Source organism: Ictidomys tridecemlineatus, unplaced genomic scaffold (genome assembly GCF_052094955.1).
Source record: "Ictidomys tridecemlineatus isolate mIctTri1 unplaced genomic scaffold, mIctTri1.hap1 Scaffold_90, whole genome shotgun sequence".
NCBI classification, from domain to species: domain Eukaryota; kingdom Metazoa; phylum Chordata; class Mammalia; order Rodentia; family Sciuridae; genus Ictidomys; species Ictidomys tridecemlineatus.
The window spans coordinates 71,139-97,314 of NW_027526137.1; the positions used below are offsets into that span (position 1 = coordinate 71,139).

Consider the following 26,176-nt stretch of genomic DNA (forward strand, 5'->3'; position numbering starts at 1 on the left):
CCTTTCCAATCTGAGTGCATTTTATTTCTTTTTCTTGCCTTAGTATACTAGCTATTTCCTTACTGCACCCCAGTACAATGCTGAATAGATGTAATGAGAGTAGACATCTCTGTTTGGTTTCTGATCTTGGGGAAAAGTATTCAATTATCAACCATTAAGTATGAGGTTAGCTGCATTTTTCAGAGGATGTTTTAAGCTCCCTTCTATTCCTAGTTTGTTGTTTGTTTTTCTACATCAATAATCAATGCTGAGGGGCTGGGGTTGATACTCAGTGGTAAAGCACTTGCCTAGCATGTGTGAGGCAATGGGTTCAAATCTCAGCACCGCATATAAATAAGTGAATAAAATAAAAGTCAATCAACATCTAAAAATTTTTTTTAAATAATAATCAGGGCTGATTTTTTTTACATGTTGATGCGATTTATTGTCACCTACTTGTACATGCACACAAAATAACAATATAATTTGGCCAATATTACTCCCCAACATTTCCCCCCTCTGCTATATTTTTTAAATGCTTGTTTTGTATCTCTCAAGCTAAACACAAAGATTGTGCTTTTAGGTACATCAATGTGGTAAATTTCATTGATTTTCAAATGTTAAATAAATTTTGGATTCTTGACATAAATCCCCATCATCCGTCTAGTTTTTGTCTATGATGTATTTTCCTTTTACATATTGTTGTATTTGACTTAAATTTTTGTTTAGAATTTCTGTACAGATTCATTGAAGATCCCATGAGAGGTATGTGGTTTTCTTTTCTTATTATATCTTTGTCTTGGTTTGGTGTAGTGATAACACTGGATTCATAGGAGAAATATTTCCTTGCTTTAATATTCTACAAGGGTTTAGTATTACTACTACTATTAGGAATTAGTATCATTTCTTCCTTACAGGTTTAATTGGATCACCAATAAAGCTATCTTGGTCTTATATTTTTTTCTTTGTAGAAAGGTTTTTACCTATACCTTCAATTTCTTTAATAGTCAACAAGGTTTATGAAATTGTCTGTTTTTCTTGAGTGAACTTTTGCAATTTGTGGCTTAAATAGAATTTCTTCATTTCATCTAAATTGTCAAGTTAATTAACATAAACTGTTCATAATATCCCCATTATCAGTCTAGTATCTGTGAAATCTGTAGTGATATCCCTTCTCTGATTGCGAATATTGGTAACCCGTGTCTCCTCTTTTATTTCCCTCACTAGATGTTGATCAATTTTATTCATCATAAAGAACTAGCTTTGGGTTTCATTGATTTTCTCTTATTTTCCTTTTTTTAAAATTTTACTGACTTATGGTCTTTATTATATCTTTTTTTCTTGCTTACTTGGAGATTAACTTATTTTTCCTTTTCTAGTTTCTCATAGTAGGAACTAAGTCAATGACTGGAGACTTCTTTTTTAATAAAGCTATCTTGGGCCTGGTAGTGCTATAAATTTTTCAATAACACTTTAGTGACATTGCACAAATGGATATGTTGTTTTCAGTTTTATTCAACTCAAAATATGAATTTCTTCTCTGATTTATTTGACTCAAAAATTATTTAGCAGTGGGGGCTAAGGTTGTAGCTCAGTGGTAAAGTGCTTGCCTTACATGTGTGAGGCACTGGGTTCGATCCCCAACACCACATAAAAATAAATGTACTGTGTTGTTCATTTATACCAAATATATATATATGATAGATAGATACAGATATAGATATAGATATAGATATAGATATAGATATCTATATAGATATAGATATAGATAGATAGCAGATAGCAGCCTGGCACTTAAGTTTTCAAATATTTGAGAATTTTCCAGATTTTTCCATTATTGATTTCTCATTTTATTGTGTTCAGAGAATAAACTTTGCCTGACTTTGAATACTTTTATATTTACTGATAATTTTTTTAAGATCCAGAATATAGTTTATCTTGGTAAATGTTCCATGTGCACTAAGCTCCTTGGGGGTTTTCTATAAATGACAATTAATTTCAAATGGATGGATTGATTATGTCATTCACACTTTCTACAACCTTACTTTTATTTTTTGTTTTCTGCCAATTGCTGAGGAGAGGATATTGAAATCTCTAAATGTAATCTATAGGATTCATCACTTTCCTCATAATTCTATCAATTTTGATACTTCATGTATTTTGAAGGTCTAATATTAAAAGTACAAGCATTTAGGTTTATTATATAATCTTGACTGATTCGTTTATCATTAGGAAATAACTTTCTTTAGTCCTGATGATATATTTTGCCCCACAACCTCTTTTGGTTTAATGTAGCTACTCCAGATTTCCTTTGACTAGTGTTTAACATGAGATACCTTTTTCAATCATTTTAATTTTGACTTCTTTGTGTCTTTCTATTTACAGTGTTATTCCCTTAGACATCTATTTGGGTCTTGCTTCTTTAGGCAATATGACAATCTCTGTTTTTAACTGATGTATTTAGATACTTTCCACTTAATAGGATTACTGCCGTGCATAGGTGTAAGCTTAATATAATCTTCTATTTGTTCCTTCTGTTCTTTGTTCTTTTTCTTTTCTTTCTGTCTTCTTTTGCAGAAATACCACTATCGGTATTATTAGTGATTCCTCTATTGGCTTATTAAGCTATAACTCTGTTTTCTAATCTTAGTGCTTCAGGGTTTAGAATATACGTCTTTAATTTGTCACAATCTACCTTCAGATGATACTATATTACTTCACATATTCAATAAGAACGTTACAATAGTTACTACCCTTCTGAGATTTATACTGTTGTCATGTATTTTACTTTACGTGTTTTCTAAGTCCCATACTACACTGATATTTGTCTTTAAACAGTCAATGACTTTTTAAAATGTTCAAATAAGAAAAATTATTTTAAATATTTATGCACACAGTCACCATTTTCAGTGTTCTTTACTCCTTTATTCCATTATTTCCATCTGCTGTCTTGGTGCAAGTGTAGGTGAATTCTTTCAGCTTGTATGTCAGTACAAGTCTTCATTTTAGAAAGATATTTCACTGGGCATGATATTATCGGCCAACATTATTACTCTTCAAATATATTAAAGGTATCACTCCACTATATTCTCTTATGCCTAATTTCTGACAAGAAATCTGATATCATCCTTAGTTCTTCTCTACATAAATGTCTTCTCTAACTGCTAAGATTGCTCTTTATCACTGGTTTTGAGCAATTTATTTATGATATAATATACCTTGATATAGCTTTATTCATGCTTTTTGTACTCTAGTCCCATTTAATATCTTGGATCTGCAGATGTACAGTTTTTACAAATTTTTGGCCATCATTTCTTAAAATATTTTTCTGAATACCTCTCATCGCTCAACTTGAAACTGTCCCACAGCTCACTGATGCTCTGGTTCACTTTTCTTTAACAGAAGAAATTTTCCCTGTTTCATTTGGGGTACTTCTCCTGCTATGTCCTCAAGTTCACTAACAATTTCATCACAATGCTTATTCTGGCATTAATCCCATCCACTGTGTTTATCATATATTTTCAACTCTAGAAGTCTGATTTTCTTAAAATATATCTTCTATATCTCTTTTTACCTTTTTAACACACGAAATATAGTAGTAATGACTTTTTAAAAAATGCCATTACCTCATTCTAACATCTCCGATAGTTCTCAGTTGGCTTTGATTGGATGATTCTTCTCATCATTGTGGATTGTATTTTTCTTGCTTCTTTGCATGCCTGGTAAGCTTTGATTCGATGCCATACATTACGAATTACTATTCTTAATATTTCGTATACAATTAAATTACTGGAAACAATTTGATTCTCTTGGGTCTGAATATTTGTTAGGTATGACATAAATTGTAATAGTCAGTCCGAGGTAACACCCTTCTGATTATTCTACCCAACTTCCTTAGATAGTTTTTTCCAGGTGCTATTCTGGTACCTGTGTTAGGACCTGTTCCTTCTAATCACTTAAGATGGTTTCTCTGACTTGCTAAGCAGTTTCATCACACTTATGTGCAGATCAATACCCTGCTGAACACTCAGAGAGCCTTTCACAGATTTCCAGAATTGTCTCTCAATGTAGCAACCTTCTTTTGGTACTCCACCCTGTGAATTCTAGTCACTTTGGTTTTCCTGGAATCTCAGCACCATCTCTCAATTCATGGTATCCTCTGGTTCTGCCTGACTTCCCCTTCTTTGTCATGGCTTGGGAATCTCTTAACATAGTAAAAGCTGGGGCAACTAAAGAGCTCATAGCATTTGTTCTTTATGTTTCCAGAATCATTCTTTGTTGCTTGATCTTCAATGTTACTGGATCTTAAAATTTTATATGTTTGTGGGTTTTTTTTTCATATTTATTTTAATTGTTTCAGTTGGGAAGGTGAAGCCAGTACATATATAAAGCTATCATAGCTAGATGTAAAAATCATTTGCTTTTCTTTTTCTTTTTATGGTGCTGGGGATTGAACACATGGCCTCATGTATGGTAGGCAAGTGCTCTACCACTGAGCTGCATATCCCTTTTCTCATTTGCTTATTTTTTTAATAGCAGAATGCATAAGGAAATAAATTTTTAAAGTTAACTATAAAAGAGAGTAACATCAGGGTAGACAGAACTGGGACAAAAGCTAGAGTTCTTTCAAAATCAGGCAGGAGAATCACAAGTTCAAAGCTAGACTCAGCAACTTAGCAAGTCCCTACGCAACTTAGTGAGAACTATCTCTAAATAAAAAATAAAGAGCCTAGGTATGTGGCTCAGTGGATAGGAGCCCTGGGTTAAATCACCAGTACCAGAAAACAGAAACAACTTATTTTCACAAATTAACTTTGGCTCTTCTAAATATTTAAATAATTGTAAAATAAACAAAAAAATCTTTAAAAATTAACACCTAAATATTGAAATCAAAAAAGAAACAACCTGTGATATCATGTTGGTGACAAACCACAGAAATGAATTATTTCAAACATACCTTAGTGGGATATAGCTTAAAGACAAGAGAATTTCATTTAATTTCAGGAATACATTCCTGAAAGTATTTTAAACAACATAAATATAGTCGTGTGTTGCTTAATAATGGGAATAAATTCTGAGAAACACATCTTAGGCAATTTCACTGTGTAAACATCATTGAGTATACTTATACAAACCTAGAAAATATAGCCATTTCCACACGTAGGTATTCATATATGGTATATCATCGCTTTGGGGATAAAAACCTATAAGATATTATTATACTGAATTCTGTAGACAATTGTAACATTGTAAATGTTTATATATCTAAATATATCAAAACATAAAAAAGATTAAAAATACTAGGTGACAAGAATTTTTTAGCTCCATTATTATGCACTAATGACCAAAATGTCATTAAGTGGCACAAGACTGTAAACAATTATATTGATGTCATTGAAAACTGGAACTCCAACATCAGAGAAAGAAAACACAAATCTAAGATAGATGAAGTGAAGTAAAATCTCTCTAGCATACTGAATTTTCATGGGAATTATCTAAATGACATGATCAAAAATCCCCACATATTTCTGAGCTTTGTTCACTAAAAAGGCTTACAAATGACAGTCAATTTGAGCAATAAGCAATCCTAGTACTTGGAATGTAGCCTCTAAATATCATTTCCTATTGAAAGAAACCAAAGTTCTTTTAGAGAAATAGTTCCTTCAAGGTCTGGACAGGGAATGTTTAAGATGAACTTGGAACATCTCATACTTCAAAAGCAAGGGAAACAGGTAAAAATGACCACTAGGTGGTGGCAAAGGGTCCCAGGAGCCAAGATAAAGAGGCTTCTACAAGGCAAAAGGGGGAGAAATTGAGCATCAGGTAAGAACAATTACTATTCCTAACTGGATTAAACACATCAAATATTTTTAAATGCATGACATCATATTGACTCTTAAATAAAAGTTAAAAAGATTTCAAAAGCCCCTTTGGGTATCATTTGATAATGCTAGAATAATACCTTACTATTCTGAAAAGTGTTTAAATGAAGAAAAGGAATCAAATGTTTATCTCCTGCCTTAACTATACAAACCGAATATCTGTGTAAAGAATAATCAATCATAGCCAGGCGCTGTGGCACACACTTGTAATCCCAGTAGCTTGGGAGGCTGAGGAGGGAAGATAGCAAGTTCAAAGTCAGCCTCAGCAAAAGCGAATTGCTAAGCAACTCAGTGAGACCCTGTATATAAATAAAATACAAAATAGGGCTGAGAATATGGCTCACTAGCCAAGTGCCCCTGAGTTTAATCCCCAGTACCAAAAAAAAAGAAAGAATAATCAATCATAAATTTTTATTTGTATAGGCATCCCAACCTTTAAATGAAGAAAGAAAAATCCCAGCAATTCAGACCATTGCTATTTTGCAACCTGTAATATATTAGCAAATCTCACCAAGGTCACTGTTGACTAGTAGTCAACATCAAAGGAGAGGACATGCAGATGTCAATGCAATATTTCCTATTAAGTTTTCATAAGAAACAGAATTGAACCTAAACCTGACTACCAATTTCCAAGAAATATAAAGCAACAGAGAGAGGCTGAGGTTGTTAGCTCAGCACTTGCCTAGAATGCATGGAGCCCGAGGTTCAATCCCCAGCACCACCACCAAAAAAAAAAAAGGCAATAGAGAAAACAGGTTAAATTGTTGTACCAGGGGGATGTCATTTATTCACCCAAAGTACAATATATCCTAGAAGTCCCACAAACATATTTTTTTCAATTATTGCAAAAAGTTACAAAAAAAAAAAAGAAATCAATAGAGAGTAACTTATATGAGACTTGTTCTCCCACTGAAAGCAACCAGAAAGTTGGAATATATATATTGGTACCAGGGATTGAACTCATGAGCACTTGATCACTGAGCCACATCCCCAGTCTCAGCCCCATTTTGTATTTTATTTAGAGACAGGGTCTCACTGAGTTACTTAGCACCTCATTTTTGGCTTTGAACTTGTGATCCTCCTGTCTCAGCCTCCCAAGCCACTAGGATTAAGGCATGTGCCATCATGCCCAGTCAAAAAAGATTTTTAAAGAGCTATTTTTCAGATAGAAAGCCACAAGGAACATGCGACTGTCACCCCTAAGAGCAGGAGAACAAATAGGTGAGCATTCTACCTGGAGGCACCCTCTAGACCTCAGTTTGAAAAGGGGAACACAAATGGGGCACAAGAGACTCACTGAGGAGAGAGAGACCAGAGTTCCAGGAGATTAAGCAGCCAAAAATATGTAGAGAAAACTACCAGAAACATGGGAGCCACAAAGAAAAAGAGTTCCAGAAATCTGCATGGAGGTGGTCTTCAGTTTGGGGCTACATTCTAAGCAGTACCTGTGAGGGCCAAAAACAACTATAAGCTAACCAATCCCACAGTTGGCACTGAGCTGGGAGAAGTCTGGATTCCAGCTAGCCAGAGAGAGTTGACGTACAAAAACAGTATGGTCAACAAGCTCATGAAGAAGTATTTGATCCTGGCATCATGGCACATATCTGTAATCCCAGCAATCAATCCCAGGTTGAGGCAGGAAGATCCCAAGTTTGAGGCTGGCAACTTATCAAGGGCCTAAGGAAGTTAGTGAGACCCTATCTCAAAAGAAAAAAAAAAGTTCACTCAATATCATTAATTATCAGGAAATAAACTCACAAAGACATACCCACTAGAATGGCCCAAGTGCTAGTGAAGATGAAGTCAAGTGGAAGTCTCCTAAATTGCTGGTGGAAGTATAAAATGATTGTGGTCATTTTTTAGCATGGCTTGACAGTATCACATAAGATAAAAACATACATTAAACGTAGGAGGCAATTGCACTCCTAGATATGAGTCCACTTATAGTGGCATATATATGAAACAGTACTGTAGGAAAAATGAATCTATAGTTTTAAAAAAAAGTTATCAATGGTTGCCTGGAACAGGTGGTGAATGCACTCACTGGGAAGGATCCCAAGGAAACCCCTTTTCTAGTGAATAAAAAACTGTTCTATATCTTGATTATGGTAGTTTTTACATGGGTATCTACATTTGTTAAAACTCAGAGTGTGCTTGCTTTGGCAGCACATATACTAAAATTGGAACAATACAGAAAAAATTAGCATAGTCCCCGAGCAAGGATGACACCCACATTTGTGAAGCATTCCATAGTTTTGTGGAACCAACCCTTCAGCAGATGAATGGATAAAGAAACTGTGGTACATATGTGAAATGGAATATTTCTTATAGCATTAAAAGAGAAAAAAATTATGGCATCTGCGGGTGAATGGGAATATCAGGTTAAGGGAAGTAAGCCAATCCCAAAAACCAAAAGCTGTATGTTCTCTCTGAAAGTGGATGCTGACCCATAGTGGGGGTGAGGTGGGTGGTAAGGGGCATGGAAAGAATGGAGAAACTTTGGGCAAAGGGGAGGTAGGACAGGTGAGGGGGCAGAGGGATAGGAAAGATGGTGGAATGAGATGAACCTCATTACCCGAGGTACATGTAGGACTACACGTGTTGTGTACAACTAGGAAAAGTTTGTTCCATTTATATACAATGAATTGAAATGCATTCTGCTATCATGTATAACCAATTAGAACAAATTTAAAAAACTCACTGATATTGGCTATCAAGGAATTACTGTTAAGTTGTGTGATGGCCTGTGGGTTCATTATACTATTCTCTATGCTTTTCTTTAAAGCTTTTCTAATTAAATTTATTTTTTAACTATTACATAGAAACAAACATTATAATTATTGAAGTAGGTAACATGACATTTTGATGCATGCATACACTATGTAACGTTTAAATCAGTTAAATATATCTACCTCCTCAAACATCATTTCTTTATGGTAAAACTTTCACAATCTTTTCTTCTAGTATTCTAAAATATACAGTATGTTATGGTTACCTATAGTCCCCTACTATTCTCTCTGCTCTTATTTGAAAGTTTCCATGATAAAAATACTAAAAATAATTTTTAAATTAAGATATAACTTCAAATATTTGAAGGATTTCTATGTAGAAAATAATTCAATTTTATAGAGGAAATCATGTGGAGGAAAATTTGGAGTCAATACAAGGATGAACTAGACAACAGAAGAACATATAGCCTTGTAAGAGAGTGACTCATGCTAGGAAATACTGGTGTACAGGCCTCATAACTATTCGTCAGGGCCATAGTAAAGAAAATAATAGCAATGAGTGAGAAACCAGACTAACAGCCTTCCAAGGTTTCTTCTAACACTAAGATTCTGCTAGGATTCCATTGATCAATGAATCTGATTGGTGCACATCTCCCAAACACATCAGAGCCTATTACTCTCCAGTCCTATCAGATATCATACTACTTGTTTAAGATTTTACATTGACTTGTTCATAATTTTTGCATATATTTGTTAAGTCCTTTTCTTAAGGCTTTCAAAAATCACAATCATGCCTTACACCTGTTAGAGTCTTTTAGTCCTCGCACAATGTCCTGTACATACTGGGCCATCAAAATGCCTTTTTGAAATCTCCTTTCAAATCAGTCTCCTAACATTGTGCCTCTTCTTTGCCACTCACGTCTATGTCTTACCTATCACCGTACAATCACTGACCATACCTGCACCACATTCATGTCCCCTGACCTAGACCTAGAGGAGGGCTCTGTGCATACCTAAAAATATGAATAAAGAAATCCTTCCCATATCGTGAGGCTGTTAACTTTCTAAGTGATGCTGATTCATTCTGATAATCAAATTATGACTGTGGAAGACTGCTTTAATCACTGGAAATATAATTATTCTAACTGCCTGGCTCGTATATTCCCCTTACCCAGGTGGCTGCCACCATCATGAACAAACATGGAGCCAACTGAAAAATGATTTGTTTCTCCCCACCACATCTTTTCCACCCTGGTGGTCTTTCCTCCCCAGGTATTCATTGTCTTTATACCACCTTCTGACTGTCTACATGAGAATTAGGGCGTGTGTAGGGGTAAAACCCTTCAAAATGCCTGACACCTCACCAGACATTTTACCTTGTCAAATCATTTAATTCTTATGATTGGAGTAAGCATTATCTACATTTTTCAGATGAGGAAAACTTTTTTCAAAAGTTTAGTTATTTGCCCAAACGTCTAAATGATAACCTTGGGATTTGAAACCAGATCTACCTGGCTTCAAAATCTATACATTTTACAAGGAAAACAACAACATTATCTTTCTTACACAAGCCTTGAAATAACACAACCTACAGGAAACAACTTCAGTTGAGGAGGATTACTGTCACAATGGCCCTAGGACCATCTTATCCTCCAACCTCTAAAAGCTTTCTCATTCCTATAATTAAACTCTAAAAGTCCAATATCAACAAATACCAATAGGGGGGAGGTAAGTCCTAAAATGCTTAGATAAGCTTCTAGACAGTTTAAATGTCTTGTTTGGATCATGATTTTCTTTAGAAAGATCAGCCTTGAGTGACTCTTTCTAAGAAACAGATCTAACCTAATTCCTTTCATTCTTAAAACTTTCTAAGGATCCCCACTATTAATGGTCTAATGCTACTTTGGCTCATGACTTCCTTTAAGATTTGCTGGCCTCTCCAACAGGCCCATCCCCCTCCAACTTCACACTTTACAACACCAACTATTCACATTCTCCTGCCCTCCCCAAATATCCTTTCTTCATGTTTCCATTTCTCTGAACACATTTCTTCTGACTGCCAGCTTCCCCCACCACCCCAGCGTGTCTAATCAACAACAAACCACATGTCAGACTCCTGTTTGCCCTTTGCCTGTGCTTCAAACACATCTCAACCACTTTCTGACCTTACTGATCACCCTTCCAACCATAATAAATGCATTTATGGACAATAATGTTCTACCATCGAATAAATACCTCTCTTTCTGCCATTATCTTATTGTGTTTCAAGTGAATGCTGTTATCTCCCTGCCAGAATGAAAGGTTCTGAAAGGAAGAACAAAGTTTTTACAGGTGTGCAAATGTCCAGCCTTGGTAGACAGCAAATCTTCCTCATGTGCTAAACCAAGTAGCCAATAAAGCCACACCCCTATGGCTTTTGTTTCAGGAGCTATCTACTCAAAGGGTCAAGAGTCATTTTCATAAAGACATTTTAAGTTTTTCACTTCATGACCAGAAGCCACTTAAAAACTAATAAATAATCAACATTCTAACTGAAGAAACTATGTCAAACTTACCATCTTAGACAAATAAAGCAAGAATGAATATAACAAGAAAAGTATGTTGTCCAAAAGGGTGGCATCTGCTGGCTCTTCGACCTTTATCTCTAGTTGGTTTTCTGTATCAGCAGCATCAACAGGAGTACCTCCTGTTATAAGTAGCTCTAAAATTGAAAGGGGAAATGGCTATTTTATTTTATGCTATAGAATAAAAACTGTCTCTCTTCAGTTTCAATATTCATCGAGTGTTTCACTAAATATATGAGTCACAGTGCCTAGTGCAGGTGAGTCACTGGTAGAACACTTGCCTAGTGCAGGTGAGGCACTGGGTTCAATCCTCAGCATCACATAAAAAGAGATTAAATACTAAAAAAAAAGGTTATGCTAGTCACTCCACACCCACATGATCTAGTACAGGTATTTTATGATTAAGAAATTATGTTTAATAAAGCCCTTTTATAATTTTAACATAAAATGTGTACTGTTAACAGGTCTACTTTTGTGCATTAGTTTCTCATTTATATCTTTCTCTTTTGCTTTTTATAAAATTTCTTATTGAACATGCAAACCAATCCCAACTGTCCTAAAGGAAAAAAAGAATAAGCAATATCCTTTCATACTGTAGCCCAAAAGAATGAATAAAGGAACATATGGGGCTCCTGAGTCAGCCTTCTTTCTCCTTTAGGCACATGGAAACTGAACAGAACTTTACAATAATACACGAAAACATCTGGAAGAACAACTCCTTTTCTCCAGCCCAAGCCGCAGGCAGGTATTTACCTTCAGCGTTAGCCCAGATTTCCTCTAGAGGAGGCACTGTTATCAATGGAACAGTCTCCTCCACTGTGGAGTGCTTGTACCTCACAAAATAGATCAAGTCTTGGATATCATCAAGCACTGCAGCCTCTTCAAATATGTTACTTTCCTTTATTCCTGAGTCTGTATTATCATTCATACGATTATCAAGCATTTGCTCTGCTACGCTCAAAATGTGTGACTCAGAGGCACGGAGGACCTTATCTAGAACTTTTTCTAGATAATAGGGCATTAGGTTAAAGGGCAGGCTCTCCTGCTGTGCTGACTTCAGCTTTAAAGACATTTCTTGCAACATGGCTTCCAGTTCTTGGACATTAATGTACTTCAGGAAGTGTTGCAAGGACTTTTGTTCTATAAAGAAGCTGCGGATTATGGGCAAGTCTTCCTCCTGATTGCTAAGCTCTGGCTTTAGGGCTATATGTGGACTCTGTGGGAATATATCATCTTCAAGGTCTGAAGAAGCAGGACCCTGGCTTTTTGCGTCTGTGATATGCCCTATGTCCTCAAGGTCCTCTTTTGAGGTTTCTTTTCCAGTAGCTTTTTCTGTAGACCCTAAAGTGTTCAGATGTTCCTTAGGGTTGTCTTTTTCAAGATCGTCAGAATCTTTATCCTGAAATACTTCACTTATCCCTGAAGTCTGAGTGTTTTCCTCGTCACTTCTGTCAAAGAGTCCCTGGGCTTCCTCATCTGCCAGAGGACTTTCCTCCTTTCCCATTTCCATATCACCTCGTTCCTTGTCCATCATGTCTACCCTTTTGGCTGTGGTTTCAGTTTTCTTTAAAATCTTCCAAATTATACTCATTTCTTGTTTGTTTTCTTTGGTTTCTAGATAAGGATTGATTTCTTTTTTCAAAAGTTGCCAAGGCCAATGTCTCGGCTTGGCACCAGAATCACGAGGCACTCACAGCTTTGTAGGTTCAAACAGCAATTCTTTATTCCAGCTCTCACACCACCTCCACACAGGTCCAGGGGCAAACGCGTTCTGCCGTCTCCCGCACCAACCACCTACCCCACGAGGCTCTCTCCAAATCCCATTTTAATCTCACGAGAACTCAACGGGAACAAGCAGCAGGAACACCCTAATCCCAGCAATAATCTTCAACTTCCAACTTCCCTAAAACCCATTATCTTAAACTGGCAACGCCTTAAACTCAAGGAGCCGGTTACTTCCTCAAACCTGATCAGCTCTAAACCCGAATCCGCCTTGGTCCTTGAGCAAGGTCACCTTATTAAAGCATGCATGCAATGTTCCATCGAATGTCCTCTAAGCAGCATGGGGTACGATTGGCAAGGAAATTTCGATGCGTCATTCCTACTTGGTAATGGCCCTCAGCAAAAAGTTTATAAGCATCAGTCTTCTCCTGTTCGTTTGAGACCTGAGAAATGTTGCTGGTTTTGTTTTTTTCACTTTCTGGCACTTTCAATTTATCTGGTAGTATTTCTTCAAAAAGTTCAAATGAAGTTTGTTCACCCTGAGCATTACCTGTTTGACTATCTGCATGAGGATGGTTCTTCTGAGCCAAAAATTGTTCCTCAAGATCCACAGTGTTTTCTGAGAATGCACTTTCAATTTCTTGTGAGTTTGCTACTACTGGTTTAGGTTCAGGTTCAACATCCTGGGAGACTTCAGGAAATTGTCCCACTTTTTCTATAGCTTTCTCAGAATCTTCATTTGCAGAATCATACAATTCCCAAAATTCTAGAAGTTCTTCTACATTATAATTATCAAAATCATCTCCTCCAACATCAAAACAAACAAAATCTGTCTCCTAAAAGGAAAAGAAAACCATTAATGTGTCAATAACAAAGTATCACAAAAGCAAACTCATCCACGCTCCCAAATTCAGGATTGGTTCTAAAGAATCTTTGAGGTCAACCAGATTACCCTCCTCCAACCCCCACTGCCTAACTCCATCTATGGCTGAGTAAATCTGTCTTTTTCTAGACTACAGTGTTAGAAAGTCTATTCTTTCTTTCTTTCTTTTTTTAACATGGGTCATATTCTTTAAAAAGCATAACGAGTAAAAATGGTGACAATTTGGTCTCCAACTGCCTGACTCTTGGGTCTCTCTCAATTTGCTCTGAACATAAGTAGGGAAAGGCAAGGTATCACTTATAGGATCCTCCAGCTCTTAATATCTACACCTATGTTTCAGAAATTTAACTCTTAATCATTTGCTCAGGAGAAGCTGGAAGATCCTGCAGCCTTGAGAAAGATGAATCAGTTTTAAAGTATCTTACTGAGATACAAGTACATTGGATGGAATAAAGAATGATATTAAGGAGGCTCCTCACATTACTATTACCACAAGAACAAACTGAAAACAAGATTCAACAAGGTATACACCTTTCTCTTCATCAGGGTTTCACAGTCACTAAGATCTCTCAGGATTATGTGTATATTATCTAGTCTTCCTTCTTGCTACTAGTAAGCAAATTGATATAAAAGGAGCCACAGTATGAATGGACATGTTTTTAAAAAATTTCCATTCCTAATTAAATCTCCATAATATTCTGCGGGGGTTCCGGGGGTGGGGGAGGCAGTTCAACGTAGTAGGGATGAGTGATTTCCTCTCCTCATCACATGCATTTCTAAGCCATGAGGGATGCATGTAATGGGAAATACCATAAGAAGGCAGAGTTCAAAACAAATGAGTTCTCTGTAATCAGTGAACTGCTGTCACAGCTTAAATCCCAAGAACTCTCTTTACCAACAATGAAGTCCAACAAGCAACAGAAGTGATTTTATGGCCCCCGAGATTATAAAGAAATTTTAGGAACAGCAACAACAAACAGGATGACTTTATCCATTCAGTCCATCTAATCTAAGAACTGTCCTAGCCTAGCAGCTTGCATATTCTACAGCCACTACAAAGAGCTGTCCAAAGATGTTTCAGTGTTGGTAGGCATCAATTACTATACAATTTAAAACTCTAGAAAATAATCAGCTGAAGTGAGAATTCTAGAACACGAAATCCTTTCAGTCACAAAATCAATTTAAGTCAGAGCACCATACAGGAATGTTGTATAAAGGAAGCAGTTGGGGCCTTAAAAGATCTGAGACTGAACATCACCTGAAATGCTCAGGTCCCCTTTTCCAAATCTATAACATGACTATGATGATCCCATATATGACTAAGAATAAGAAAACCTTTGTAAGTACATATTTCTAACCTAGTATAAAAGTTAGAGTTTATTAATTTAACCTAAATATACTTAAAATGTCTAATAACTATCCAATGAGATTTGCCTGTAAAATGAAATTATTTGCCTCTTAGAATATCTGTTTCAATATATTAGACAACTCTCAGATTATAATATAATCACCCTTGAATGCCTTTCAAACTTTTTTTTTTTTACAGGTAGTCTGATTTCAAATGAAAATCTGACACACAAATGTTAGATTGCCCCCCAAACACATTATAAAACATTCAGAAGCAGTTAACTGAATATAACTGATGGATTTATAAGCCAGTTTACAATTGAGAACAAAAAAGAAATCCATAACTTACATCTGTTGGAATTTGTAGCTCTTCTTTAATATATCCACGAACTACCTTGATGAAATCTTTTGGAAAGTATCCAAACATACGGCCAACCTATAGTGCAAAAGAGACAAATATCAAATAAATTCTGTACAAGGAATATAAATAAGAGATTTCTCAGAAGTGGCAGGAAATATACACATAATAGATAGGTATATGGTATAACCAAGAAAGAAAGTTGCTATAACAATTACACTGAGAATATTATTCCAAATAAAAATTAAGTACAGAACTATTAAAGCAACATTTCCAACCACTGAAGTTTTCTTTTTTACATTTAGCTTAATTCTCAACACAGAGCATATAAAGTTAAGACTTCTGAAGTAAATAAAAGATCTGCATAGAAGATTATTGGATACTATATGGTTAAAACTATGTAAATCAAAGCTGGTTATAAATGCAATTCCAAATAACCTCTAGCAACAATTTACCTGTACATTTTGTAGCATTGCTCATAAACCAATATTTATGTCTTTCTTAACCAATACACAATAGTCATAAAAATTAATATGTAAAAATAATACAAAAATCTCTAGAATGTATTACCACTATAGCAGATGTATTGATAGTATATGCTTTCCTAGCTTTGTCCAAATCTACTTTTACAAGCACTTGGGGAGTGCTGAGGGCCATTGTCAAGTAGGAATGAAGCTTCAAAATTTCCTTGCCAGCGTACCCCATGTTAAATGGATTTCGCTGTTGACATTACATGTAAGGTGACCTTGCTCAAGGACCAAGGCAGATCCGGGTTTAGAGCTGATCAGGTTTGAGGAAGTATCCCACTCCTTAGGGTGTTCCCGGTTTAAGACAAAAGGAGTTTTAGGGAAGTTGGAGGTTGAAGATGATTGCTGTTGGGAGTAGGGCATGCTTGCAGCCTGAGTTCCAGCTGAGTTCTCCTGGAGAAAAAGTTTTTAGGAGATGTATTGTTCGGGAGATTGGATTGCCCCTGAACCTGTGTGGAGGCGGTGTGAGTCGGGAATAAAGAATTGCTGTTTGAATCTACAAGGCTGTGAGTGCCTCCTGATTCTGTGCCCAGCCAAGACTGCAGCATTATGGTGGCCCATACGTGGGATGTCTGAAGCTTGGGGGTAAGTGAATTTGCTCGCTCCTGAAGGAGAGCAAAAAAATGGGTGACCATTTCAAAAAACAATGTGTTCTTGTTTTGATTTATTTTGTTTTCATTTCAAGTGGCCTGTTCCTAAAACTTTCTCAGGAAAACTGGGAAAAATGGTTGACTCAAGGTTTGAAGTTGTTCGCCTCTGAGGAAGAAAAATTGTTAGAGGAAGAAGGTACCCCAGTAAGACCAAGAAAAACTATGGCATATGTTGATACAATACAAAAATGTAGCCCATGGCTTTATAAAGATGAGTTATTAAGTATATCAATGGGACCATTATGGTATCCTGTAGAAGGATTTTTCTTCAACAAGAAAGAGATGGCTAGTTCTGTTCACTATACTTGTCTTAGTTTTTACAGACAGCTGATTTATTTACAAAGCTAAAATGTTAAAATATCAACCACTAAATATGAAATCAAGTACTCTTTACTTATTAAGTTCCATAAGGTAATATATTTAAACATTATGTGTGTTTTCATAAATTGGCAAATGGAAAAATGTTTAATATTGCTTTGGTCTGTGTCTTTGCTGAAACAAGGTTACTAAGTGTTAAGATTCTATCATGTGTAATTTATATACAGAGAGTATAAGAAGTTTCAGCTGGGTTTCAATTACAGTATAACAGTACCTTAAAAAACATGAAAGTATTTCATCTTATTAAAGTGGAGTAATTTTATAAGGGTTGTTTTAGAATGTGAATTTATAAAAAGGGTTAATGGTTAAAAAAGAGATATAAAAAGATTCAAGATGTGGAAATATATTTTAATATAAAAGGTTAAAGGAAAAAGAAATGTTTCTAGTTGAGATAATCTCTGTGTGGTAAAGTGAAAAGTTGTAAAATGTCATTTAAAAAGATTTTCAGGAAACTAGACTTAATTTAAAAGCTTGAGAAAGGTAGAAAGAAAAAAAGGTATTTGTACATGGAAGATTGAGAAAAAGCTTCTTAATGGAGTAAAAAAGAGCCTTTGGTTGAAGGGCAGCCATGTAAACTAATATTAAGCGATTTAAACAAAATCTAAGCCTCGTTTAAAAGAGTGAAGCTGTAGGTGGTGAAAAAGTACATTTAAAAGTACAGTATAGATGATAAATGAAATGCTTTAAAAGGTTAAATTGAAGGTTGTTGAGATACCCTCATGGCGGGAAAAAAAAATTGCTTTACTCATCAAACTATTAAAATGTACTTATTAAACTAAAAAGAGGGAGATGAGATAATCTTTGTTTGTTAAAGTAAAAAGTTATAAAATGCCTAAGTACATTGCAAAAAGCTTTAAAAGGTTAAATTGAAGGTGGTTAAGATGCCTTCATGATGGAGGAAAAAAAAATATAGCCCATGAAAATGGGAAGATAATAAGATAAAAGATTTAGATAAAGAAGATTAAAAATTTGAAGTGGAAAACTTCAAAAACAGAAGTACAAAAAGGTAAAAAAAAAGAGAGAAGATGTAGAAAGGTAAAAAAGATATAGGAAGATAAAAAGATGTAGAAAGACAAGAATTTTATACCCACAAAATAGGAAACAAAAGAAAACTAGGAGAGAAGAAAGCAACTAAGGGTAAATATAAAAACCTTAGAAGAAAACTAGAAGATAGAAATAAAATAGAAAATGGTTAAAAATGTCAAGTAAAGGTATTTCAGATAGAAAATACAAAAGGCTAAGACAACTATGGTTTCAAACCACATCTAAAAATTAAAAGGACTAAAGTAATTCTAAAAACTAAGGCAAAATGCTTTTGAAAGACTTAAATTTAAAAGGATCTTAAAGGGGTATATACCCCCAAAGATGAACTTAAAATAACCCTTTTTTTACTCTAAACTTTTTAAATTTGGATTCATCAGGACTTAATGCTGTGGAAAGACATATGTATCCAAAAAAATGTACATAAGCCTAAGGTACTTTGGAAAGATATTCTAACAGGACATTGGAAAGCTCCTGATCCAGTGTTTGTCTGGAGTCGGGGTTCTGTTTTTGTGTTTCCACAGGGAGAACAGCAGCCGATTTAGATTCCAGAGACACTAACGAAAACAATTTCTACAGACCAAAAAGAAGATAATTTGACTCAAATCCATAACAGCTGATATCCAGAGCTCCAGCTTGGCTATTCTTACATCTGCGACAGTGATTAACCACGGTGCCTTTTTTCAATATCTATTTTATTATTGCATTTTTCCCACATCATAAAGTTCTATTTTATTTTTTGAGCTCATACAAACCTAGGTTAATGTTTTTCTGATCAGCTTTGTTTTTTGACTGTGTTTTATTTTTTGACTGTGGAGTTTTTAAACATTGCAATGGAGATTTTACCTAGGTAAAGCTACAAGGCTGTTATTATTGTCTTATGTGTTGTATGTTCTGTGTGCACTGTTTTGTGTTGCATGTCAGTATGTGTGTATGTCCATATTTTTATATGAGGAGCGCTCATGAAAAAATGGATCCGAATTTTCTTTTTTTTTATTCACGTGATTTAAGTGGTTTAATCTAAATTAGGTAAACAGCTGTTAATGACTGTTTTCAAAGGTGGTTAACAGAACTGTTTGCTTACTATTGTTTTTAAAGGTGATTAACAGATCTGTTTGTTTACTTTCACTTTTCCTTTTCATTATATTTAATAATTCTGTTCAGGATAATGTCTCTTTAACATTATTGCCAGAATTCCCATCTCCATCCCAGTGCCAGTGAAGACTAAGAAAACCAAACTACAGCTTCTATGATAGCTATCACAGTAAACTGTATAAACTGATGCATCAATGAATATAACTCAACAAGTAATGCTCAATCAAGGACTTGATTTACTTTTGGAGGAAATGGACATATTGATAGACTCCTCCGATTTGAACTGCTTGCAGAACTTGCCTGGACTATATATGAGTTGCATGCATTGTGAACTATCGTCTGGTGCAGCGAATTGTGGTACTGCTGGCATATCCTTGCTGATGGTGTCACCAGTGATGCAATTTCCTTGCCAGCGCACCCCATGTTAATTGTGGTAATGCTGGCATCTTTGCTGATGGTGTCACCAGTGACACAATTTTTCCAAAGGAGCCGTCAATTGGCTTGGTGTCGTGGCATTTCTCTATCCTCCTCCCTTCTACTAGTGATAGTCTAAAATTTGGGGGCCAACAGAGGTGAGGCAAGAACCTCACCCCCCCCCACTGGCACCAAGGTTAAATTTGGGGGCCAACAGAGGTGAGGCAAGAACCTCACCCCCCCCACTGGCACCAAGGTTAAATTTGGGGGCCAACAGAGGTGAGGCAAGAACCTCACCCCCCCACACTGGTGCTTAGGCCTATCCACAAGCATGGATGAATGCTGGACTGGTAGTCAGTGACGGGTTGATCTGGTTGCAGTGGATTCAACGCAAGACAGGAAACTGACGTCTAAAGGTCAGTTCTCCCATGACGGGTAAGAACCATATGTTGAATTGAACAACCTACCAGGCACAATCCTTTAGCCACATTGCTTGTTGTTTAATTAATCAGAAGGGGGGAGAAAATTAATGCTGCAGTGTTGGCTGGGCACAGAATCAGGAGGCACTCACAGCCTTGTAGATTCAAACAGCAATTCTTTATTCCCGACTCACACCGCCTCCACACAAGGTTCAGGGGCAATCCAATCTCCCGAACAATTCACCTCCTAAAAACTTTTTCTCCAGGAGAACTCAGCGGGAACTCAGGCTGCAAGCATGCCCTACTCCCAACAGCAATCATCTTCAACCTCCAACTTCCCTAAAACTCCTTTTGTCTTAAACCGGGAACACCCTAAGGAGTGGGATACTTCCTCAAACCTGATCAGCTCTAAACCCGGATCTGCCTTGGTCCTTGAGCAAGGTCACCTTACATGCAATGTCAACAGCGAAATCCATTTAACATGGGGTACGCTGGCAAGGAAATTTTGAAGCTTCATTCCTACTTGACAATGGCCCTCAGCAGGAGAGAAAATAAAATTATAATATAATGCATATGAAACCACATATCAAGCTTCAGTTTCACCCAAAATAAATCCTCTGCAGAAAAGAACCCCATTTATTTTCAGCACCAACTGTTAAATTATATGAAGTTACATAAAGTGTACAAAAGGTATATAAAGTTCTCCTTGAGAAAGACACTCCTATTACTAACTACTGACTAAAAGGAACAGAAGATTCTTGCCAATAATTAAAGGAAACTGATAGGCAAATCAAATGCCCAAAAAAGAAAATTAAAAAAGGCATCTTATCACTACCTCTAAAATATCCCTTTTCATGAATGTTCTTGTTATATCTAGAAACCATCTGAGAGCCAGTATTAGTGGTAGAATACTGCCATGAAGATTAGATAAGACGGAGCAATTAAAAGCTTCATCACTGCAGATAAAGTCTGAGACTCTAGAAAATCAACAACATTGCAGAATAAAAACTAAAAACTCAAAAGGAGAATCATTTTGAAAACTAAAGAGTTTTTAATTTCTTAAGTATAACACTTATGACATGAGAGGCGAGTCTGAGGGGAAATACACTATTCCCTTCTGATGAAAATTCTATTAAGGTTAAATTTGGAAAAGGGAAAGAAACCAGAGATGTATGGAGAAAGGGAACACATTTATCTCTTCTTAATCTGTGTTAAATGAGACCATAGATTATATAAAGCTCCATAATTACACACTGGGTGGTATCCCATTTCTTGTGATATGAAAAAAATGATGCAGAATCATGGAGGCTCATGACTGGAAATAATTTTTATATCTAATTTTGCTTCCATACATCATCCCTGCCAAGGTGTTGTTGATTTGATTTGTGGGTGGGGAGCCAAGAACTGCCACAAGAGAACAAATTCTGCATAAGCTACTATCAGAACAAATGTACTTAAGTGCCACTGCCCTGAAAGGAAATATTCAAAAGGAAGATGGATTAGACAGGGGTCCTTTCCTAACTGAGTTTTTCACTTTATAGGGAGCTCAGATAAAACACAACCTGACTGAAGGCAAAGAAGACAAATGAATGCCAGAGGAGCAATGCAAACAAAGTGCCACCCAAACACTCATTCAGTTGGCAAAGATCCTTTCTGGTCAGGTGCTGAAAGCAGGGCTCCTCAGGAAGACAGGATGAGTGCTGCCACCCAGAATGGCAAGAGTCCTAGGGATGAACAGAGTTAACAGGCTATAATGTGAGAGGAGAAAATGCAAATCAAGCCCATTTATCCAAAAGCCCAAAGAAGGTGAGAAAGATGACTACTACATGAAAAATGCCACTTAGGTACATGGAAAAACAGTTCCAAGTTTAAAGGTTACCAATCCTATTTGGTATACTTGAAAGAAACAATAGATGGTTCTTTATATGGAGTACTGCAACTGGGACTCTGTCTAAATATAAAGTTTGTACCCAGAGGCACCATGTTTCAAGATCATTCCCTAAGAGTCAGAAATGGCAACAAAATGAAACTAGTTTTCCATAGGGATTACTCTTATTTTCTGTCTTATTTTCTGCTGTGTGGTGTTTTATTTAGGGTGAGAACTTTCAAGGATGCAACCCGGAATGTCTCTAAACTGGAACATTCCTACAGTCATCAAAGACCCTTGCTACTATTTTAAGTAAACAATCCACCTATCACATTTTTTTAAATGAAAAGGACAATACTCATAAGCCTCTCAATGAGGTCACTCCTAGTGAATCTCCCCATTTAATATATCAAAGCATGATATAAACAATGTCATGTCTTTCATCAGAAGATCCATACAACTGGCTGGAAGTAGAACCCCTGGGGGAACCTTCAGGCATAGAATATAGGAAAAGCAGGAAATGGATGACCCAGAAGTTGCAAAAAAAAAGGGGGGGGGAGCACACAATGAACATAATATTCTGCTTTTTTAGAGTAAAAACAGCACAAATGATTAGGTAAAATACACAAAAAAATCAACTTTAAATATGCATGCCTGAGTTACTATCTCAGACTTAATTTACAGGATTAACTCTAATGTCCATGAATCCTTCCCTTTTGAAGCAGCAAAGCTAAGAATTGTCAGGTTTTCACCATGACGACCTTTATGATGTGTAGAGCCTTCTGGAACTTGATGTGAGGGGTAGCAACCACAACCAGTTCAGTTCTGTTTCAGAAAGTCTCCTGACTTTCTATGCTGTGCCAGGCCTAAGGTGTGTTAGGAGCACAGGGCCTGGCAAAGAGGTCAGGTTAACTCTACAAAGACCCCAAGAAATCAGTCATTTAAATCTACACTGCTACCCATCAAAAGTAAGAATATAACACCTGTCAAATTTTTACTTACACTTCCGGCCCAAAGTTCTGGTGATACCTCTGCAAGTTTATAGTAGACAAATACAGGGTCACCTTTTTTAAAATTTACAAAACGACAATCTGGTCCTGTGAAATCTTCAACAGCTTCACCTCGATACATTAACACTGTATATGAACATTGAAAAAAGAAAAAACAAACATTAGGATTTGATTTTTCACAGTCCATATTGACTCATCAGGAAATATGAATCCCACTATGAACAAAAATCAAGTTTTTCCAGTACTCTCTGGAATCACTTTTAATTCACCTGCTCAAAGTATCTAAAATCCTTAGAGATTTTATTGCTATAAAATACAATATTCCCTGCAATTAGACGAGGAAAAAGGAAGCTTCTCTATTTTTCTCTGTGCTGAGAAATAAAAAGCAAAGTGGCTACCACCAACCATAGCTGGTTTCAGTGAAACTCTTGGTTCTTGCAGGCCTCCTCAATTTTTTTCTGTTTCATAATCATAGAAAGCTTCATTTTGCAAATATGTAAATCCAAGTGTAGACATGGACAGGCTTAAGTATGGCTTCATGCAGAGGTAATAGGGAAGAGGTTAGAATATCCAGGAACCCCCAAAGGGTTAATTAACTTGAACTAACTGCTAAAAGACATTACCTTTAAGTGGCTGCAAGTGCTACCATGCAGCCAAAAACACTGTCAATTTCATTTGCAGCAGAGTTGCTGTCTCTGGGTTCAGGATCTGGGTAAATAACCAGGAAATATATTTTCTCTGAGCAAATATTGTTGACTATATCCAACATTAAGATTGTTTCAAAACATCCTCATTCGTATTTTTTTTAATAAACAAAATCAAAAATGGGTATCCTATCTGACAAGGAACAAGTTTAACCACGAGAAAAGGTCAGGCAATACCTTCATGCTTAAAATGCAGGACTAGGATCACAATTGATCTAGAAACTGGTAGAAGCAACATTTTTCTTTTGGTTGACCAAATAGACAGTTTCTGATTTAAGATGAAATGGACAATAGATGTATGTAAAAAGCACAAAGAAATGGAAATAACACTTTTTCTAAAAGCCAATTAGCAGTAAAATACACAAGAATGTTTGTTTTATAAAAATATATGTCTGAGGAACAAACACAGATTTGGAGAGGGTAACTTGTTTTTTTGAAGCTAAAATAGGACTATTTTCAGAACTGTCAGCATCCTAATTCATATATAATTAAGAGGCCAAGTTGAAGGTGAGAGACACTTTAAGGTGGGGAATTCTCATCACAAGTGGGAATGGCAATGTTTCTCTTGTTCCCCCTTAGGTCATAGAGGATTTATAAATCAGTAATATATTAGGTGACAACATAATGCATACTATGGAGCACCTATTAAGTTTTTTTTTTGGAGCACTTATTTGGAAGGCACACAAGGACACCTTACATACACACCTCACTACTTCCTACAACACAACACAGACCCACCTGTTGTTTTTGGTCACATCTGTTTGGACACAGGCCATTTCTCAAGTTATGTTACCCCACTGAACCTAACCAACACCATGTCTTAGTACTGACGAAGCATCAGTGATGAGATTGTCCAGGTATCCCACGTAGGATAGCGCTCAATAGCAAAGAATAGCAAAAATGAAAGAAAATATCATGGCAGCTGCTTTGCTTCTCTGAGTGTTTATTTATTCCAGCCTTAGGGTTACCTCTAGGAACTTCTTAACATATATTGGAGACATCTTTTTTCTTTATTGGAGTGGAACAAACAATTCAAATTACAAAATTTGGTTTTGGTAACACCAATTTAGACATAAAGAGCTCAATGGTAAACTTCTTGGCCTTTTTAGCATGAATATTTTAAAATATGTACTGCTTACAATTTATGGACAACACGGTCATCAAGTTGCAAGGTTACTAGAAACCAAGCGGGAGTCCATAAGAAGTATTCTGGGCCAGTAAATATATAGAGGAAAGAGGTTCCAACAACACTAGTGACTGAGTCTAAAACTGAATTGGCTTATAAAAATCTTGGAGTATTTATTATTGTTATTGCAACAAACCTCTTCATCTGAATCTGAATGGCTACATCCTCCCCACTGCCCACCTCCAATCCAGGACTGGGAAGCAATTCTGTCCGATTCCTGCGCACAGAAGAGGCTGCAGTTCCCAGGTGGCTGGTGCAGATCCTTGGCCTCTTTCAAAAGCAAAAGATTATTGGCCCACCTGCTACCCTACCTCAAATATGAAGGGAGGCTTCTATGCACAGAAATGACAGGATTGAAGCAGAGTCGGGGCCGAGACCTCGGAACACATTGCGTGCCTGGACTCGGTGCTCTTCCCAAGCCTAAACTCTAGTCCTTGTTAAAAGGCAAAACCAGACTTTTAACGACGCAAAAGGACGAAGGGGCCAGTGAGCCTTTCCCAAGGAGCCCCACCATCAACCTGCCGTGGGAATTAGGGCCACCGAGCCCTGGAGAGCATCTGCCCTGATACTGCCCAGGTCCCTGTAGAGGGGGCAGAAAAGCGCTCTGCTACAGCGTAGGCACATCCCCATCACCCACTGAGATCCTAGGCGAATCCTGGAAGGGAATAAACTGAGACCTGTCCCTGGGGAATCGTGTTTCCCAACCCCCGCCTCAGTCAGTAGAGAAAAATAAAACGCTGGCAACAAGTGGGAGTCGAAGCCCCCCACAACCTGAGCGGGCTGGCTGGGGCGCCAGCAGAGCCAGAGGGGACACACGCAGGGTCCCGAGGCTCTGACACTCCTGCTCCCCACCCGTCATCCTGCGACCCCCTCACCCAGCCCTCGGGGCTGGGCACCGGGAGATCGGAGCCCCATGCGGCCCCAAAGAGCCACAGTGGAGACCCTGGGCTGCCCGCCCGCCTGCGCACTCACTGCTGCATTTGTCGTCTGCACAGAGTTTGTGTTTCGACCAGCGCTGGCCGGTGTTCGGGTCCGGTTGGCCCGGCACTCGCCAGTTTGGCCGCAGCACGAACAGCCAGAAGAGCACCATGAACAGCCAGAAGACCAGCACCTGCGCCACAGCCATGTTGTGGTCACCTGGGTGAGCCGGTGAAGTAGGCTGCGGCGGGCGTCTGTGGGCGCGTAGGAGGTGGGGCTCAGGGGGCGTGTTGGTAGCCAAGCGCAGAGGGGTGGCGCCAGGGAAGGCTTACGCCTTTCCCGGGTGACACTTCAGCAGGGATATCTGGGGGTCAGTCCACAGACTCTACTGGAGAACACACGGAGCTGGAGCTCCGTCCTTCTCTAGTCCAGACCTTCTCCTCAACTGAAGACCTTCTCCTCTAGTCGCTGCCTTGGCAACTAGGACTCTCCTTCTCATCCAA

General features: G+C 37.2%; 1 long non-coding RNA gene, 1 other non-coding gene and 1 pseudogene across 3 annotated transcripts in view; 2 read left to right on the top strand and 1 right to left on the bottom strand.

Moving 5' to 3' along the window:
* LOC144374832 (uncharacterized) overlaps positions 1-26,176 on the top strand; it is a 74,518-nt gene that overhangs the window by 29,144 nt on the left and 19,198 nt on the right. The gene's annotated exons all lie outside the window — the stretch shown is intronic.
* The window catches only part of LOC144374831 (transport and Golgi organization protein 1 homolog), a 167,514-nt pseudogene that overhangs the window by 24,065 nt on the left and 117,273 nt on the right, over positions 1-26,176 (bottom strand). Inside the window, exons 4-7 of the transcript XR_013434099.1 lie at positions 22,858-22,991; positions 15,456-15,542; positions 13,427-13,712; positions 11,146-11,291 (exon numbers count right to left, since the gene is read on the bottom strand). The product of XR_013434099.1 is annotated as a transport and Golgi organization protein 1 homolog (transcript). The remainder of the gene's footprint in view (positions 1-11,145; positions 11,292-13,426; positions 13,713-15,455; positions 15,543-22,857; positions 22,992-26,176) is intronic.
* On the top strand, positions 8,012-8,118 carry LOC144374836 (U6 spliceosomal RNA). Its single transcript, XR_013434104.1, has one exon. It is a non-coding gene; the product is annotated as a U6 spliceosomal RNA (small nuclear RNA).